The 19,838-nt window shown below is 39.0% G+C and overlaps 1 long non-coding RNA gene across 1 annotated transcript; it reads left to right on the forward strand.

Moving 5' to 3' along the window:
- Positions 1–8,425: 8,425 nt before the first annotated feature.
- LOC118565118 lies at positions 8,426–12,713 on the forward strand. The gene is made up of 3 exons (XR_004932204.1): positions 8,426–8,596; positions 9,547–9,847; positions 12,689–12,713. It is a non-coding gene; the product is annotated as an uncharacterized LOC118565118 (long non-coding RNA).
- The last annotated feature ends 7,125 nt before the right edge of the window (positions 12,714–19,838 follow it).

The raw sequence follows: 19,838 nt of genomic DNA on the forward strand, positions 1-19,838 counted from the left end.
TGCTTGCTCAGTATGAGGGATTGCAGCAAAGCCATGTACAATGCAGACAACTCTCCCTGTGGCTCTACGCTTCCCCAGGAGTGAATGCTGCTTGTCGGGACTTTGAAGCAATCAACTGGTTTCCTTATATAGCACATTTTTGACCAATCTGTATAATCTGACCCAATCTGTATAATATGATTGAACTTGACTTTGTAAAGTGCCTTGAGATGACATGTTTCATGATTTGGCGCTATATAAATAAAATTGAATTGAATTGAATTGCATTAATAATAATAATAATAATAATAATAATAATAATAATAATAATACATTTTATTTAAAAAGCGCCTTTTAGAACACTCAGATACACCACAGAACGAGCGGAACAATAAATACAGAACAACAAACAGTAAAAGTTACAGTGAACTTGCAATCCCAGAGTATGCACTTTTGAACAGATGGGTTTGGAGTTTAAACTTGAACTGCTAGGCTATTGGTATTGCGGATGTCGGGAGCAAGATAATTTCAGAGTTTGGGAGCAGAGCAGGAGACAAATGTGTTTGTCCGATTCCTTTATAATACTAGTCATTGATCCCACTTTCAGCCATGTTTAGTCTCTAAACCAGACATATTGTGCAGTTTAACAAGTGATCCAATCAGAATCCCTTTGAGTGGCACAAATATTGCCCCAAAGCCGTTCCAGACTCCCCTACCCCCCCCCGCTTCTCATCTGCGCAAATTCTTTTTTGTGTTCATCAGATTTCCTTTCACCACTGGTGCAACACTGCACGCTGCCATCATGCAATGTATTGTTAAAGATCCTTTTTCTTATACAATAAAATTGGACAGCTGCACATTCAGTCTTCAGGTGCTTTGTCTGGCTCAGAAGACGCTTGTTTTAAATGAGGTTATATGATGTTGCAGCGGTTGGAAAGCAGGCATTGTTTGTGTTTGAACATCTTGCCTGCGAGTTATTGATTTGGGAGGTTTTACTGTGAATATTTCGAAGCGAGTACAGCTGCTCTGCTGTGCTGCCTCTCTCTGTGCGCACACGGTTCAGATGTGCAAATTAACCAAAACGTCAGAACAATCCCAAACCTACTCAAACGACATGTTGACTGTGTGTGTGTGTGTGTGTGTGTGTGTGTGTGTGTGTGTGTGTCTCACATATGTAAATTTTGCTGATAGAGAAAGGGACATATCTATGACGGACCAAGCTGAAAACTTACTGTTCAGTCAATGCATCTCTAAGTTTTGCGCAGAGATTTTAAAATCACTGTGATGTGACATATTGAAACAAACGCTTGTTGGTAAATCAAAAAGTGCTTTGAAAGTGCAACTTTATCGGTTGGTATTATTTTTTTCCTCCCTTTACCTCTTTAGTTTGCCCTCCATATTTCCCCCCCTTGTTTTATTGTTACAGAATCTCTCCTGTTGCTTTGAAGTCCCTCGCTGGAACACTCAGCACCTGGTCGACGCTGCCAGAGCACTGGGGCTCGGCGGGCCTGGAGGAGGTCTGGTGTCTGGGGGCCTGTCACTCCAGGCCTCTCTGACACAGCAGAGCAGAGCAGCACACAGCTGCTTCTAGGATCAGTGAATCTCTGACTGCTGCTATGGAGTGAACAGCCAGGTGTAGGTGTAGATCCACTCTGTGTCTGCGGGTGTATCTGTCTCTTTTTTTTTTTTTCTCTCACTCGCCTGAGCAGCAGAATGAGCCCTGCTGGCAACAGAGACAGTGAGTCTAACTGTGAGCCTGCATGTGTCTCTGTGAGCGATTGCTGATTGCTTGAATATAAATTGGATGTGCTCATTCACCTAAATCAAGGCCACATGCCCGGTCCCACAGTAAAGTGCTCTAAGCGCGATGAAGCGTTGTACTGTATCTGCCTCTGAGCTTTGGAAATAAATCTGACCAATTTTCGTGGCCTACATAAAATAGTCAGGGTAACCTTCAGAAATTCTCCTGTTGGTGGAAACTGACTTTTGCACTAACCTGATTGTCAAAGGTTTTGGTATTTTTCATGAGCATATTTGAGTAATCAGACAAATAAAAAATAATAGTTGTTTTTTTTCACATTCGTCCTAATTTTCTTTACAGGTTCATGCCAATGAATTAGAATCACATTGAAACGGTAATTCATCATGGTGAATACAGTTTAAAAAGTACAACTGATATATAAATGCATTACATGTAGAACAATTAATTTCAGTTAATTTTAGATTATTATGACTAACAACCAATGAAAACTCAAAAGTCAGTATCCAGGAAAAATACATTACATAGAATCATTAAAACATTTTTCTCATGGAAAATGCCCCTACTAAAAGGTATCTCCATGTACTAAATCTGGTGGAAGCTCCTTTTGCCTGAATTACTCCATTAGTGCAGCTTGGCATGGAAACCATAAGCCTGTGCTAGTGTGAAGGTTAGATTGGGCGAATCTGCTTGACAATCAAGCAGAGTGATGCTATGATAATCTAAGCAGGTATTCATACTTTTGGCAATGTGGGCAGGAGCCAAGTCTTGTTGGAAAATAAAATTTGCATCAGTATTTACCTTTTCCACTTAAAAAAACATCTAGCTGAGACACTCAATAGCCGGAATGTTGTGGCAAAAAAATAAGTTAGGTGAACCCAAAGTAAAACTAGTAAGACTTATAACTGTGAACGTAATACCTTTCTACTGACCACTATATGCATGCATACAACTTTACAGTTATATTTTCTAATCTGAGTACTTTTTACACAAAAGGGGGAAAAAGTCGCTATGCTTTTGTAAAGATGCCACTATTGCTGCTTTTGGCTTCATGTTTTGCCTTTACTTAGATTTCTACTGTTATTTTTTGGGTATTGAGTTTTGTGTTTAATAGAACCATGCTTTTATGTATTTGAATATTTTTGCATTCATGTTTGTTTGTTTTGTTGTGAAGGGGGCGCATGTGTGCATTTTCTAATGGTTCATTGTCTTGATAGTTGCGCTTCTGCAGCTAAAATATACCTTTCTGGAACATTGGTATAGCGGAGTGCCTCATTGCTTTTCACATCAAGACTACTGACTTGACAGATGTCCAGCAGGTAGTCAATTACACCTCCATAAGGAAGGTAAGCCACAAGATTATTGCTAAAGGAGTTTGTTGTTTAAAAAGGGCTCTATGCAAGCATGCTAATTTAAAGTTGAGAGAAAAAGTGTGTTAAAGAAGGCTACACACAAACAACTGGGAGTCAGTTCTTCAATGGCCACCACTCTGTTGTGCAATTACACGTTTTAAGTTATTTCATGTTTATTAAATAACCCTCAGTCTTTTAGTTATTGTTAAAGATATTTCTTTTACCAGCAAACTCTGCACACATGTGAAATAAATGTGAAATAAATATTTTAACAGAAATTAATGAACATCCAGAGAACACCACTACAGAATGCTGTTTTCTGAATTGACACTTCATTTCAACCAACAAATTCTCTCTACTACGTTAGTGGAACTTAACTAAACTACTAAGCAAAATTAAGATAAAAACCATGTACTGTACACAAAAGAAACAAAAGGACAAAGTAAAATATTGTATATTTTGAACTATAAGGCACATTTTACATCCTTAAATTTTCTTAAAAATTGATGGAGCGCCTTATAATCCAGCGCTTTCTAATCCTTATATGTGATTAATATAAGTACGACTTTGGTAAGGGACAATGCTGCTCGGCTCAGTGGATATTTGGAGCATTACGGTAAACTGTGTCACTACCTGATCGGACCCCTGAGCTGTCTACAAGACTGCCTGACTGTGATGTTGAAACTAGAAGTGCATTCATGTAAAGGCCCCCACATTCTTGAGTGTAGTTCACTCCGCAGAGGTCCGCGCGTACTCGAGGGGTACTCAAGGCGGACTCTGTGCAGATTCCGTGCATATAGGTACGTGTCACACTATAAACTTCTCGGAGAAACCAGACCCAAAATAAAACATTTTAAACTTCTCCTGCTTATTTTTCTGCCAAACCTCTGCCTTTTGTCTGGTTGTGGTGACAGGGCATACACTTGCAGTGAATTACTCCAAGTTTCCCAGTGTGGTTGCTGCAGCATGTGGATCTCTGCACGGCAGAGGTGTGGCTCGATCCTGGGTCAGCTATTCCCCTGTACAGCTTAGAAAGATTACAAACAGACTGCTTGTCCAACAGTATATATACTTTCTGGTTCTTATTGTTTTCTGCTGAATCCTCCCATTGCCATGCATGTTACACATCCTATTGCCTGTGACTCTGCCCATGTTCCTCATCCTGGTTCCTTTGTGACCTACTGTAACTTTCATGTGTTTTCATAAAAAATTACGTTAATCAAACACTGTTGTCTGTACTTGGATTATCTTCAACACACATTCAACATGACAGAGCAGGGCTACAGGTTAATCACCTCCATGACATGCAGCTTGATGCAGTAATCCATGCATATAAGAAATGGGAAATCAATTTTAATGGGTATATTAGGGACACAAATGTATATTAAAATATAATCACAAGGTAAGCTTTGGCAGTTTGCTCATGATTAAAAGCATATTTTGAAAAAAAAAAACTTTTCATACTGCTTGTCGCAGAGGAGAGAACACTACTTGGAAAAATAAGTGTATAGATGTGTCTGTGCTGCAAGGATAATTGGGATCAAGCATATAAAATGATTTCAGAATTTACTCTCACTAGCAATTGATTACAGAGTTCATCAGTAACTTTGAAATTGTGCCACTGCTCAGCCTTTCACGCCAGAACAACCCCTTTCAGCCTCAGCAGCTGTTAACTCTAATGCATCTGAACAATGTAGCCATTCCACTGCTCAGTCTGCAGTTTTTTTAACTAACAGAAAGGAGAATAATAATTTACGTCCCTACTACACGGAAATTCATTGATGCAGTTAAACCTTCAGAAAAAAACGAATTACCTACCAGTTATTGTTTAACAAATATGGGTAACAAAGTGCCTATAGCAAAATATGGGCATTTAACAATCTGAAAGCTCAACATCTAGGCTTCACAAATCTCAAATAAATCTGAATTTTAATCAGAGCTGACCCAAACAGACAGCTATGAAATATCCGAGTCAGTTATGTTTTTTTAATCACTTAGGGAAAAGACACTCTTAAAGTACTAGAAAGGACAGAGGACAGTTTTATATAAAACATTTTTTGTTACACTTTTTTATGATTACTGTAAAAACTGTAATAACTCAAAGAGCCTAAAAGTCATGACTGCTCATTTACTTGCAACAGTGGAGCTCAGTGTTATACAGGGGAGGGTTTGATGAAACATTTGGAAGTGAAAGACAGAAAAAAGCAGCGAGAAATTGAAAGCTATTTTCTTTGAATTATGAATGCTGTTCACAAAAATAGTTTTACTTCAGGCTACCGACACTCACTAAAAATGCCTTCCTCTTGTTAAAACTTTCTCCCATGGGCATTTGTAACATCTGTTGCTCCTTTGAATATCTTACTGAAATGCCTTTTCTGACTTTAGCCATATGGTGTCAAAAAGCCTCTATGCTCTTTTCTTTGTTTTGTTGAGTGTTTTTGTTGTATTATAACACACCAAGCAGAGGCCAGAAGCCTTATTAATAGACTGATAATTTTAGCACTTTTGATTCTCTAAAAGATTAATCAACATGGATTCCTCTGTTAATTGATGTATAAAAACAAAACATGACATGAGTAATGTCTAACACAAAGATTTAAATATTGTTTGGTAGGTTTTTAACCTGGGCTATGTGGCTCACCACTCATATTAGCATGCCCTGATGGTTAGTACTTGTACTTGAGAAAAACAAAGCTATCTGTCAGTTGCAACTTTTCTATTCTTTTTTTGACGGTTCATTTAAATGTAACTGGATACCTTCGTTGTATCGTCAACGGTGTAACTAATGTGAGAGAACAAGGCCCTAAATCATGAATGGTCCAGATTGCTATCATTTTTATTGTCATTACAACATACATTCCAATTAAATATGTCCTCTGCATGTAACCCAAGGAACATTCTGGGGCTAAGGGTCTTGCTCAGGGACCGAGAGAGAACAGTCTGTGAGAGTCGAACCAGGAACCCTGCTGTAATGATGCTGCCTGATCCTGTCTGTGAGATTTCTACCTGCTGTGATAGTGACATCTCTCTCTCTCTCTGTCTGCTCTGCTCTGCCAATCAGAGCAGTTACACCTGCAGCAGAGTCGCTGCACCTGGAGAAAACGCTATATATTCCAGCCTGTACCAGTGTCTAACAGCCAGATCGTTGAAAACATTCGTGTCAGTAGACCATTCAGCGTTCTTTGTCTGCCTGCCCGTGATTTACCAGTATTACCTTGTGGATTTTGCCGGTTTGCCTTGACCCTGTCGTGACTCCGGTTAGTCTTTTTTTTCTGGACACTGAAAACAAAAACCATCTCATGACCAAGCCTGTCTGCCTCTGTCTCTTTGAAAACTGCCTTGATGTGTGCCTTATTGCGTATGACCCAAACCTGAACTATGGATTCCCTTTCTGTCTCTGTCCCACACCTAATCTGAAACTGATAATTTATTCAGGGATTCAGATCACTCAAGCGTAGCCCGTGGCTCCAACGATCAAGACCAGTGAAACCTCCTGGCTTTTGCCAAAGTTAGTGGCTTTATTCAGTGCACGTTACATCGCACTGAGTTGGTGTCGGCCACTAACCTTGTTCTCCTCCCTGCAGTGGTTCTCGAGTATGCTCCAATCAGTTCCTGTTCCTGCAACACTAGTATTTGAATAAACATTTAAAACCATTCCTTTTGTTGGCTGAATTATCGTATCTCCAGCTTCTGAATCATTACACCTTGCAGCCTCTCCTGCATGCAAATGCCATGCACTCTCACCAGTAGACCACCACTCCCCTACCAGTAGGTCACCTGCTGCCTATCTAAGATGTAATTTCTGATTAAGCTATATTAAAGGCACTTTTCCCGTCATTTCTAATTTAAAGTATTTTATACTTTACACCAATGGGTCTCAAATGTTTTCTGTTGTGTGTCCCCTTGAAGAATGAAAAAAAAATTCAGCTCCCCCAGCCCAACAAAAGCGGTCACAAACATAAAGTTTATAGGTCCATCTCATGCATTTTATAACACTTAAATACATTCTATAACAACACTTTCTAACAACTAGAACTTTTCAAAATCAGCACCTTTTATAAACTGTATGATATTAACAACAATCTAAAATAATAAGGCATTAATATTGAAGACAAATTACTGTTATATTAAGTTTTATACTCTTTCAGGAGCTTATTAATATTATTGATCATCATAGCTATGTTACCAATGCAGTGAAGCTGTTGTGCTATGAATAACATAAACCAGTTCTGGTTGTAGTGATTGTTGATTGCCTAGGGATTTAACACAGCTGGCATAGTGCTAACTAGGTGCTAATGTACAGAATAACAATTAAACCACAGAATGTTTTGCAAAAGCAACATGTTTCCAAGCTGTTTAGAATGTTCAACATCAACTCACCATGTTGGGCAATATGTCAAAATCTAAGTGAGAAGTAATCTGATGGATTTACTGAGATTTCTAGTGGCTTTTATTGGTGGAAAGGTAATGTTCAGTGTTGGCCATTCACCTCCGGTTTCTGCTGATCGTCCCAATTAAATGTAATTTAACAAATCGTAAAGCCCCATGGAGTGAAAGAAGAGCATCCTACACATTGCTCTCATGATTACTGAGAATCCCTTGCGTTTCATACTGAGTGCAGGTTCAGACCAAACGGTCTGGAAAAAAAAGGAAAAAAGGGCAAGGCTATTCTTGCACCCACCCTCCGCCCTTTAAAATAGAGAAAACTTTTTTATATCTTGCTCTGTATATTCGCTAATAGTTGTCACAGTTTCTCATCTTGCTGTGCATGTCCTCATATTGAAGATGCATTGGTCAAAACATGATGAAATAAAGGCCTTTTGGTGGAAAGTCATGGCTGTTCCCTTTGATGTGCCCTCATTTTGTATGGATAGTGTGCCTTAGGACAAAGGTTGTAAATATCACTGTGTAACTGTGTCAGAATGAGGTACGTTACTTCCACTGTGACGTCATTGTCTCATTTCATTTCCCCCTTATATTTAGGAATCAACAAGCAGTCTTTGTCATACTTCTGTTTTTCCTACTGACTCTGAACACAGTAAACACAGAAGCAGAGAGATGGTTTAAAGGTTTTATGGAAAATAATGAATAGTGAAAACCTGGCTGACTGGGCGGGTTTTGGTGGCAGATTGAAAACAGAATATGCAACAGGGTTAGCCAATGACAGCAGACAGAGAAGTCTAAATGCCAGTTCATGGAATGACTTATGCAGGTTGTGATTTGATCCTGGAGAATGTGGGTCTGCACACAGAGTGCTGGGATTGACAGTCTGAGTGGTGATTTGTGTTTCGTCTCTCTGGTGGAGAAGGGTGGACAGGAAGGCGGGTTCCCAGCGTGGTTAAGTAGGGAGCTTTTTCGAGTGCTGGAGCAGTGATGAACAGGAGTTCCAGGAAGGCTCTTGGTTTCACGACTTGAAAGGCTTACATGGACTTTCTCCTGAATGCTGGACCGGAGCTGGAGCAAAGTGAGGATCAGTCAAGTGGATTCTGCAAGGTGAGAAACAGAGGTAAGCCATAGAAACTTCGGGAAGGTTCTAAAGACATGATTCTGGGAGCAAGACTTGGTCAGGTTACCACCACGGATGAACAAATGCTCTGATGCCTTCCCACTGACTCCCACCTCCTTTTATTCTCCTGGTAAGTAATGTGGATGTGGCACACCTGTGGCTGTAGCCTGCCAGTCCCACTCTGCAGGTGGTGAGAGAGGAAAAATACAAGCACAACCATACAGATCTGGGTCAAGATCTGTGAACCTGATAATCTTGGGTTTCAAATTTAAAAACTATTTCTGGGTAAATAACTTTTTTTTCCATAACTTTTTGCAACCTTATATTGAGTACCATCAGGGTTCTAACAGACAGTCAACAAAACAATGTCATTTGTAGAAGCAACCATAATGCTGTTTTGTAGTAAATGAATAATGCCAAATAGTACTTGTACAACAGAAATCAAGTGGCTGAAATAACTGGTTATGCACTATATTCAAAACTTCATTTGGACTGTTATTAAAATAGAATTATACAGATAAATATTGTAATATCAATCAGTAAATAAATAGCTGTAACCACTTTAACAACTTTTTCTCATTTGGCAAAATTGCTTGAAACAGGTTATGTTTTTTAAAGGAGCCATAATCCAATTTTTCCCGCATACCAATGATGGACAGGTAGCACTTTTCCCCCATCTAGCTGTCAGAGTGTGACAGCTAGATGTCAATTTCTCAAACTCTAGTTATATGATGATGGCACAGATTACTGAGACCTCGGGCTCTTTGTGTTTGCCCTTGTGTTTTTCTTCGTCTTATCACCACTCCAAGCTCTAATCCAATAGCAGAGACAAGAGCTGATTGAACTGAGGTTAAACCTAAAGCTTATACCGAATGCCGAAACCGGACTTTATTTGCGTCTGAACTGCGACGGACAACTGAAGCCTATCTCCCACCTCTTCTGATGCCCAGACACAGGTGACACCGAAGGGGAACAACACAGAGAGGCAGCTGCAGTGGCCTCCTCAACAGGCTAAAGATTAATCTGCACACACCAGTTGTGCCTGGTGTCCTCATGGCCAACGTTAGATCACTCTCCAACAAACCGGACAAGATGTGGCTGAGGATCATCACACATAAGATCGACAAGTGTGTAGGGATCGTCACAGAGACCTGGCTGGATGGAAACATTCCCACTGTGCACCGCAATTCTTGGTCCACAACTGTAAAATTGATCAGAGCCTTCTCCTCTCCCGATCTGGATTATCTGGCGGTAAAGTGCAGACTATTTAAACTGGTTAGAGAGTTCAGCTCTGTGATTGTTATTGCAGCAAACATTCAGCCTAAAACCTATGCTAAACCAGCCCTGGAGGAGCTCTATTGTTTTATCAGTGGCCAAATTAACAGCGATTTAAAGGCATGTGTGATCGTAGCTGGAGACTTTAAGCACATCTATGCTTCCCAGATTACACAAATTCATTCAATAGTATATTAAATCAGCTCTATTGCAACGTTGTAGGAGCATATAAGGCTGAAGCAGCTCCTCAATGTGGATTCTCAGATGACATCTCTGGGGACCTGATCCCTGCCTACAAACCCCTGATATCTAGAACCAGACTCATTGCCAGAACTGTTCAGGTTTTGCCCCTCTGAAGAAAATAACAGTTCCTGGGATGGAAATGACTGCTGCAGTCATAGCAGTGAAAGTCGACAGACTGTTAAGACAGGAGCTGGAGACCTCCCTTGGAGAGTCTGTTTTTAGGACAGACAGCATGACTGTACTTAGGTATATAGAGAATGACACTTCACGTTACAAGACCTTAGGCAATGGAGAGCCTAACGACTCTCCATTGCTGGGGCGACCAGTTCCAGGTGAATTTACATGTGACTCTAAGCTCTAATGAGGCCTTGCACGCAGGTCTATATAGCTTGGAACTCTTCTCCAGACATTTTGAATTGAGAAAGCTTCATGGATGGGAAGCGAAACATCTTCAGCTTTGGAGTAGAAGTCCAGCTGTTTTATTTTTTAACCTTTTTTGGATTGATACATGAGTAGAGGTGAGGCTGCCATATGTCTGACCACCACCGGTAGGCAAGTTGAGTGAAGTGTCTTTCCCAAGGACACAATGATTGAGACGATCAGAGCGGGGATCAAATTGCAGAACAAACTCCCTAACTCCTGCACCACTAGAAGACACAGGATTCCCAGTCTTCTCTTTGGGGTTTGAGTTTAAAAGTCTAGAACTCCTTGTTATCATAACAACAGAGGGAAAAGGGTGCAGCAACTTCCCAAGTAGTTCGATCACGGGGCCCACCATGTGTTAAAAAACACACAGCGTTTCAGCTGAATGTCTTCTCACTACAGCAGCGCTGTTTTAGAAGAAAGGGCATTGGTTGGCGGACTGGGGTGTAATCCGAGCTGCTCGGCAGTGCAGGACGTTGTAGTTCAAACTGTGTTGCATGCTAGGAGCTGCAGTTTTTGTGATGGCATAACAGTGCAGTTCCTGCTGAAGGCCCGTGATTCAGCATTCAGATCAGGAGACAATAGACTGGCCAACAGCTGGGCAAGAAGTGAATTAATAAACGCCATCCAGAAGGCAAAACAGATACAAGCCGTGCATCGAGGACCACTTCAGCAGCAACAACCAATGCAACGTGTGGAGAGGCATCAAGACTATAACAGATTATAAGCACAGCGACCAGCAGAGTGTTCGGGTGACTAATTCATGCAGCAACACTAATTTATATAGTTCGCAAAGGGACTGTTATCGGACTTTTTGGACTCAGATATAAATCTTACCAGACCCTAAAGACTATTTGCACGCATTAAACTTCTCAGGAAGTAAATACATCACAGACTTGTTATCAGTGTATCAACCCTCCTGACCACTAAGGTCTTCTGGCACCAGCCTACTCCGCATACCTAGAACCAGAACCAAACACGGAGAAGCAGCATTTAGTTCCTATGCTCCACTTATCTGGAACAAACTTCCAGGAAACCGTAAAAGTGCTGAAAGCCTAAGTTCCTTTAAATCAAGATTAAAAACACATTTGTTTAGGATTGCCTTCAACTGTTCTAATTGAACTGTATTACTGAAACATCATTAGTTCAACTTTGTAGTCCAACTGTTTTTAATGTTCTATTTTTGTTTCTACATGTTATTCCTACTTGCTTTTATTCTGTTTTATTTTTCCCATATTTTAATCATGTAAAGCACTTTGCATTGCCTCTGTACTGAACTGTGCTATACAAATAAATTTGCCTTGCCTTGCCTAAAACACTAACTTGTATCACACCTATAGTTATATCTATTGCATGTTATATTAAAATTGTCAATATCTACTTCATTTAGCATTTGTTTGACAGCAAGATGACAGTTAAGTTATTTTTTATTATCATTTTACAAAATACTTTTTTTTATAAATTGAAGCAGTAAGGGATTAAAAAATCAGTCATTGATGTGCTCCCACACAAATTCATTGTGGATAAGTTTTAACCCATCTAACTCAAGCTCTTTGCTTTCTGTAAAGAAGTTGTGTTGTTTCATACATTTATGCATTTCTATCATTGACATGACAAATGGTTTGCAGTGCAAAGGAAATGGAATAAAGCAAAAGTTGGACTATGAATGGAAACTTGGCCCACTTTGTTATCTCTTCCCTTGTAGAAATGTGTTAAATATACTAAAAATAATACATTTATTAATTGCCATAGCAGATTCACAGTATTACACATTTTTTATTCCATTATTTAATTTTAGTGGTTTTAATCAGTGTTATGAAAAAAATACCATGTGCCACACTTAACTATTTCCCAAAAGTATTCCTATTAAAAAAGTCACTGGATATTTCTTTTAAATTCAGACTTTTCCGTTTTTATCAGAATGTCAAGGAACTTCCATGCGGTATAAATGTGATATGCCCAAGGGTTTGCAGACAATTATATTGCTTGCTGTAGTTTGTTGTTTTGCTGGTTATAAAATATTTTTCCTAAGACTTGACATTACTGATCGTTTTTTTGAATTTTCATTTTAAAAACATTTGACAGAGTTTTTTAAGGAATGATGATGAAACCTTGGCCCATCAAACCACGTTTACCTTTGATTCGTTGTAGGATCCAGGATCTGACAGGACCATGGCAGATCTGTAAGGATGGTGAAGGTTTCAGTCTTTCCTTCTGATGTTCACTACTGACATCTTAAGGTCAGAAGCATCAAAGCATATAACAGGAAAAGTAAGACAAAATATATATAAAGTTCTTCTCATAAGTAAGACATGCTCTTTGAAAAAATGTATTAAATATAAAGGAGTTAAATTTGATGTTATTCTCCCTGACCAAACAAAAGTAGGTCTTCTTGACTACCATTAGGAAGTCATAAACATGTAACAATAATTAGCACTTCTCTGTAACTTTGGAATCTAAATTTAAAGTCAAGTTAACTAAAAAACGTTGACAAAGGTTCATTTGGAAACGATTTCAAGAAACTACTTACAGAAGCAAAAGATTTACAAAAATGTTATTGCGTTAATGGCAGGATTTGGTAGCTTAAACAAAGGAGGATAGGCCTCCATTTCCTTAAAATGCTGAAGCTGTGCACCAACTTCAGGGTACTCAAGGGCAAGCCACCAGAATTGACAAAAACTCCTGGATAGGTGTCGAAACATTTTTCAGAAAGAACCGGGAGACAGTCCGGTTGCCTCCGATTTAAGCCAGTTTGCTGCAGCTTGAACAAAGTTTATTTCAATCTGAGAATAAGTGTTTTAGACCACAAAAGCGGTATGTTAGGCAACAATCAAAACATTTTAAAGAAATTTTATTAAAAACAGTTCCACTTAAACATTTATTTCAAAATCCAACAACAGGCATATAGATTGATGTTTATTCTCACTCATTTTATAATTTCTATGGCTCTAGTTTTGGACAGTTATTTAATGTCAATCGTCCAAAGAGTTATAGAGTTATATATCAAATCTTTGGTTTTGATTTTTATTACACTATTTTCCCATATTAATAGTAACCATTAATAGAGCTTCACACACAATACAAGCACAAAAACTAAAAGCTCTCAAAGTCCTGCTCCTACCATTTGATATAAAGTGAATGTCCTATGCCTCATTCCCAGAGACTACATCATTTATGTTTTTTTTTGCTTTCTGTTACAAATAGAAGCCATTCTTCTTTTTTTCCCTTTTTTTCTTCTTCTTTTTTTTTCTCTTTTCCCTTTTTTCTCTCCTTTTTTTCCTTTTTTTTCTTCCTTTTTTTTCTCTTTTTTTCCTTTTTTTGTTGTTGAAAAAAACAAAAAAAACAAAACAAATAGAAGCCATTCTAACCAGTGCGGTAATTCACACTGGCTCCATGGTGCCGAGGCATGACAGAGCACACATTGGTCAAATTCCAGAAACCAAATCAAGCCCAACAGGATGTCAGACACGGGTAAAGTAAAGTGCATCCGATACTCTTCAAAATACGAGATATGTGATCCCTCGCAAAACAAACTTTATTTCAGAACCGGTGACACAAGGTCACTTATAAGTGAGATTGGGGTCGGACTGGGAAAGATGCGTGAGCCCTTCTATTCCCGTGTGAACTTGCTACTTTTCCATGAACTCATGCTCTGGCGAGTCCAGTTGTATCTGCTGTTGACGGATGCATAATCAGATTTTAAAGGCACCCAGTGTAAATTGCTGCAAGGCACCATTTGCGACGGATGTTGGAGCGGAGACAGAATGTTGGAGCAGTGCTTGGACAATGTGCAGTAATTTTGCTTGCCTGTGTCTCTTTGTTCACAGATTTCCCTTGTTATTAACTTATTTGAAAATTAAATAAATTTTAATATTAGATAGAGATAATTCTGGTACAAAAAATATAAAGCACTCTAAAAAAAACTCAAAAAGAAAACCCATTATTGTTCGGTATAAAGGAATTCTGGAACGGATGGCATCAGCCAACTTAAATGGTTCGGTCTGTTGGAGCAGCATCTTATCTGTAGCTGAGAGAAAGCAGCGGGATAAACTTATTAGGAGGGCCAGCTCTGTTCTGGGATGTCCCCTGGACATTTGGAAAAGCCTTAGCTACTCCAAGATGTTGCTGTACTGGCATACATATTGCATAATTAGCACATATTGTTCTGTAAATACGCTGGTGTTTTCAACTGTTTTTCGACTGTTTAACTTGAATATTTCATCAGCAAGCAGGCTAAATCGAGGCAAGCGGTCTCTAGCTCAGTTCTTTCTGAAAACTTTTTGACACCTATCCAGGAGTCTTTGTCAATTCTGGTGGCCCGCACTAAGCAACCTGCAGTTGGCTTGCTGTAGTTTTTAAAGGACATGCAGACCCATCCTCCTGGGTGCATTCTAAGTCAGATGCAAATCAATGACCCAAACACCACTGTACTGGGTCATTACAAGCTATTGCTTTGTGAGAGAGTATTTTGTCACCTGAGTCATGTTGCGAAGACCTGGATAACTGAGAATTTGCACAGACTTGAATATTTATATCTTTTACCCGAGTATGCTGTATTGTCAATAATTGTGCAATACTCACTCTCGTATTTATTTCTTTTTTTTATTTTGGCCTTCCTGATAATCTCATTCTCTGTTGCTTTAGGACTAACTTTAGATCAGCCTGTTTGTTTTCCATTACTAAAAATCGTGTGTAACTTGTGTGTCATAGTCCTGGACTTTCTGAACTATTAGTTTCCACTCAGCCTACAGCCATCTGTTACTCTCCAATCAGCTCAGTCCTCTCCTCAGCCACCAGTCTTCAGCCCAGACCTGCTGCCACTAATCAGTCCCCAGCCTTCATATACCTGCCTCACTCACCCACTCACTGCTAGATCGTCTCATCAACTCACTTGTGCTCTGCTGCCTTGATGCTCCCAGTTCTGGTGTGCCCAGCCTGCATCTGGTCAACTCCTGCCTTCTTCACCCCTGCAACTCCTGGTCTGTCAGCATTCAACATTTTAAATAAACCTTTCTTTATATACACTGTGTTGGCTAATTGTGAAGACAACCGTAATACTGAACAACCTCTCTGCAATTAAAAACTAAACTTTAGTCGTATGATACAAACTGCAATGAAGGTGATAGGAAGGACTGATAACTCCTCCCTGCAGTCCATCTATGAACAGTCTGTCCTCAGACTTGCTCTGAGGGTCCTGTCTGATCCCTCTCACATCCTCAACCCACAATACGAGCTGTTACCGTCTGTTACCGTCTGGCAAATGGTTAGATTCCCTTGCTTCCGACTTAACAGATTATTACTGAAACTTAACTCGTTTGGCCCTTTCTCAATCAGATTGTTAAATCTGATTGCTGTTTTGTTTCGCTCCGCCATTGTCCGATAGTGCTATGAGTGTTACTACAGCATCAATAGGGAACATTAATGTCGATTAAATGGTGGTTTGTGTAATTTAGGATTAACTCATCAAGCTAATGGCTGCATGGCCCAGATGTGCCCCAACACGCATTATTTCTGGTTGAATGTCCACTTACAGCGCCCTCTAAGTTCTAAAGTTACCAATTTGAGTCTTAATTATTTCCAGGAGAAATAATTACATAAATAAAAGTAAAGTGTCCTAAAGGTTATTGATTTTTATTTAGCAGATTTCCTCAAGTTATGTTTTATATTGCTCGGAGTTGCATTGTGAATGGGTTGAACACATACCAAATGTTGTTCTAAATTAGTTAAGCTAATTTAACCTGATTTCATGTTCTTTAAGATGAACTTTGGATCTCTTACTTAGATCTGCAGTGAATCCAAGATTCATTGAATAATTTACGGTGATGTTTTTTAACTATCTTTATTTGTCCTTTTGTTCTTCTGTGTGTACATAGTTCCTTAGTTTTTTCGATCTTAATTTTTCTTTGTAGTTTTAGTTAGGTTTCACTAGCCTAGTAGAGAACATTTGCTGATTGAAGTATAGTGTTAATTCAGATAAACAACATTCTATAATGGTGTTCCCTGGATGTGCATTTGTTTCTGTTAATAGATTTTTATTTATTTATACAAAGTATACACAGTTTGTGTTGGTCACTATTGTTCTTTTCTGAGACAATGAACAGTTTTACAGAACATCCATAAGGCAAACTGAAAGTCTCTCTCAAAAGTCTCTCTAAATCCCTCCCATTCCCGAGTTTCAGCTTTTGCAACCACAATAGCTGCTGCACTTCTGGTCAACCGGTACCTGTCAGCTGTTTCAGGAGTCCCCATGGACATCCAAGCCCTAACGGTATCCTTTTTCAGCATTACTGCATCATTTCAAAACAGTTTGTTGTATTCAGGTTTTCTTGGCTTTCCTACATCACTGTGCAAAGGAAATAAGATTCAGATTCCTTAACTTTACCAAAACCTTAAGTCTCTGAAGATTTGCAGTCTTCTACACTTTAACTTGTTCAAACTGTTTTGCCATTAGGGCCTTGGCATTTTGAGTTTAAAAAATGCACATTTTTGATACCAGTTCAAAAAAGGAAAATGTAATTTAACTTTATACACATTGAGGGCTTCAAATACAATTTTTGTTCCAAGTTGAAAACCTGCACCAGGTGCCAAGTTACGCTTGAATTGGATCAATTACTTAATAAGCACTGATGTTCTTCTATCAAACACCAATCACAAGGTTACCACTGAGCAAATTGAACATTTTGTGTCTGGAAGCTTGGCAGCAATTATCAATGACAACAATTATAACTAGGGAAAAAAACAACTAAATCAATAGGGCTAAATTATTCCCCACCAACTTTTCAATAAAGTACTGACAAGATATCAAACTGACTGCACTTCTGTGTCGAATTGAACTATCAGATTATGTTGAGTGATAACATTAGAGACAAATATGTTGATAGCACAATAAAATATCTAAAAATGTTTGCAAGGGTCATAATATATATATATATATATATATATATATATATATATATATATATATATATATATATATATATATATATATATATATATATATATATTTGCATTAAACGTGTATCATTATTCCTCAAAAGTTTTTGCAAATTATTGGAAAAATTCATCTTTACAATATTAAAGCTGTACTATAGTTTTTACACATTTCAGCCTTCACAAGCATTATTAAATAATGAGCTGTGCATGCATAATATAGACACATACTAAGGAGAAATTTTAATGAGCCATGTCTTTCTCTTTTTTTTAAGGTCTGTAAATGACAGACCAAGAAGTTATGTTTAATCACACACAGAATTAAGGGAAGACACATACAAGTCTCAGATGTTTGTGTTTTTCATGTTTATTTTGTGCTTTACTTAGACACAGACATTTTCTGGCATGAGATTTCCAAGGTATGATAACAGTTGCAAAAACATTTTCCTTTTTCACAATTTGAATGTACTAACACACTTCACCTAGTTGACCAGTAGAGTATAGTGATATATGGGGGAGGGCCGCACTGCATTACTGTATGCTCCATACAACCGGAAAAACATGATACTCAAGTGTAAGGTTTTTGGGTTTCAATTGTGTCTTTGTTTTTATCATTTTCCTGTTGTTTATGTTAATATGCATGTAACTTTTCTTGTCAAACTGACCAATTAAAAAGCTTAACACCATAGCCACAGTGACCCAATCACACTCAATAAAGCCCCATTTCCACCGCCTCGGTTTGGCACGCTCTGCTCTGCCTGCTTACTAGCATTTCAGCAACAGTTTATTTTAGGCCCAGCTTGGGTTTCTCTGGCCTTGCTCAGGAGAAGGGTCAAACCGAGTTGACTCGAGTGAAGTTTTGACATGAGATCACTGCTTTTTCATAATTGGCCAAGGGTGAGAATATATGAGAAAATTTTATTTTCCAAGAAAGTCCAGAAAAACTGAAGGGCTACAACATGAATATTAAGGATCACTATAAACACTGGTGCAGGAGTTAGTCCTGCAATTGGTGGGTTGTTGGTTTGATCCCCCACTACAACTGTCTTAGTCGCCATCAGACACTTCACCTGAATTGCTTGCTGGTGGTGGTCAGAGGGCCTGATTGTGCCAATGTATGACAGCCTTGCTTCTGTCAGTCTGCCCCAGGGCAGCTGTGGCTGCAAACATAGCTCACCACTGTCAGGGTGTGAATGGTTGAATGACTGACTGGTGTAAAGCACTTTGGGGTGGTCAGACTAGTTAAAGTGCTATTCAAGTACAATCCATTTACTTCTGCCTCTCCCCCTGCTCAGATGTTTTTTTTTCTATGCTCCCCTGCTTGCTTGCATTCTTCTGCTCTTAACTTTCTATCTCTTGGCTAAAACTACAGAAAAGTTGGACACAACTGGGAAATTGCTCTCCCCTGCTGTGCAAACGGCGGTCGATAATGTCAGGCAAGCGACAGAAACCGAAAGTGGAGACATTGTGGCATTAATGTGAATGGACCTTAAGCTTGCAGAGAAAGAGCATGCCACAGGGCCAAAAACCTTAATATTATGCAATGTAGCTGTGAATGGGATTAAACACTTTTGTAACAAGAAAAACACAGATGTGATTATCTATGACTATAATTTAGTGTCTGATATCTCAGAGGGCCTTCTCGAGATTATGAAAGAGTATCCGACTGAGAAAAACTCCTAATACACACTGAAGCCTTGGGTGATGTTGTCAGAAAACATCAGAACTACTGAAGGAAAATTTACTTTATCTGCTAAATAAAGTTAAATGTGTTGATGTCAAGGTATTTCTCAGCTGACCTCTTGTGGCGATTTATTGTGCAGATGAGATTTTATCAAAACTTCTAATGCTTAACAACTGGCTACAGAAAAACATGCTGCAAAACAAATGCGACCTTCATCAACAACTTCTATACTTATAGGCAGGCCTATTTGTATAGCACATTTCAATCTGAAAAACTCACATGGAAAGAAAAGGAAATTAGAAGAATTTTATTGATACAATATTTTAAGAGTTTGGCGCTCAGACCTCGGCAGGAAAAATTCACGCTGAATTATACTTCAATATGCATAAGCAGGCGTATGAGAATAGGGATATTTCCCCCCAGGCCTGAAACTGGTGGTGGAGTGGAGATAAATAAAGTTTGTTCAGTCCATATGATGATCTGTTTGAGCTAGATGTCCAACTTGATAAACACAGGTTTGCCTGAACTGTCCATGATGAGCAAGCATGAAGCGACTGTGGAGAGGAAAAACTCCCCTTTGGGAAGAAACCTCTGGCAGAACCAGGCTCAACACGGCGGTCTTCTGCCGGACCGTTTTAAGGACTGACTGGGAATTCCATAAGAGTCCAGGAGGAATTACACTCTGAT

The sequence above is a fragment of the Fundulus heteroclitus genome, chromosome 12, assembly GCF_011125445.2.
Source record: "Fundulus heteroclitus isolate FHET01 chromosome 12, MU-UCD_Fhet_4.1, whole genome shotgun sequence".
In the NCBI taxonomy this organism is placed as follows: domain Eukaryota; kingdom Metazoa; phylum Chordata; class Actinopteri; order Cyprinodontiformes; family Fundulidae; genus Fundulus; species Fundulus heteroclitus.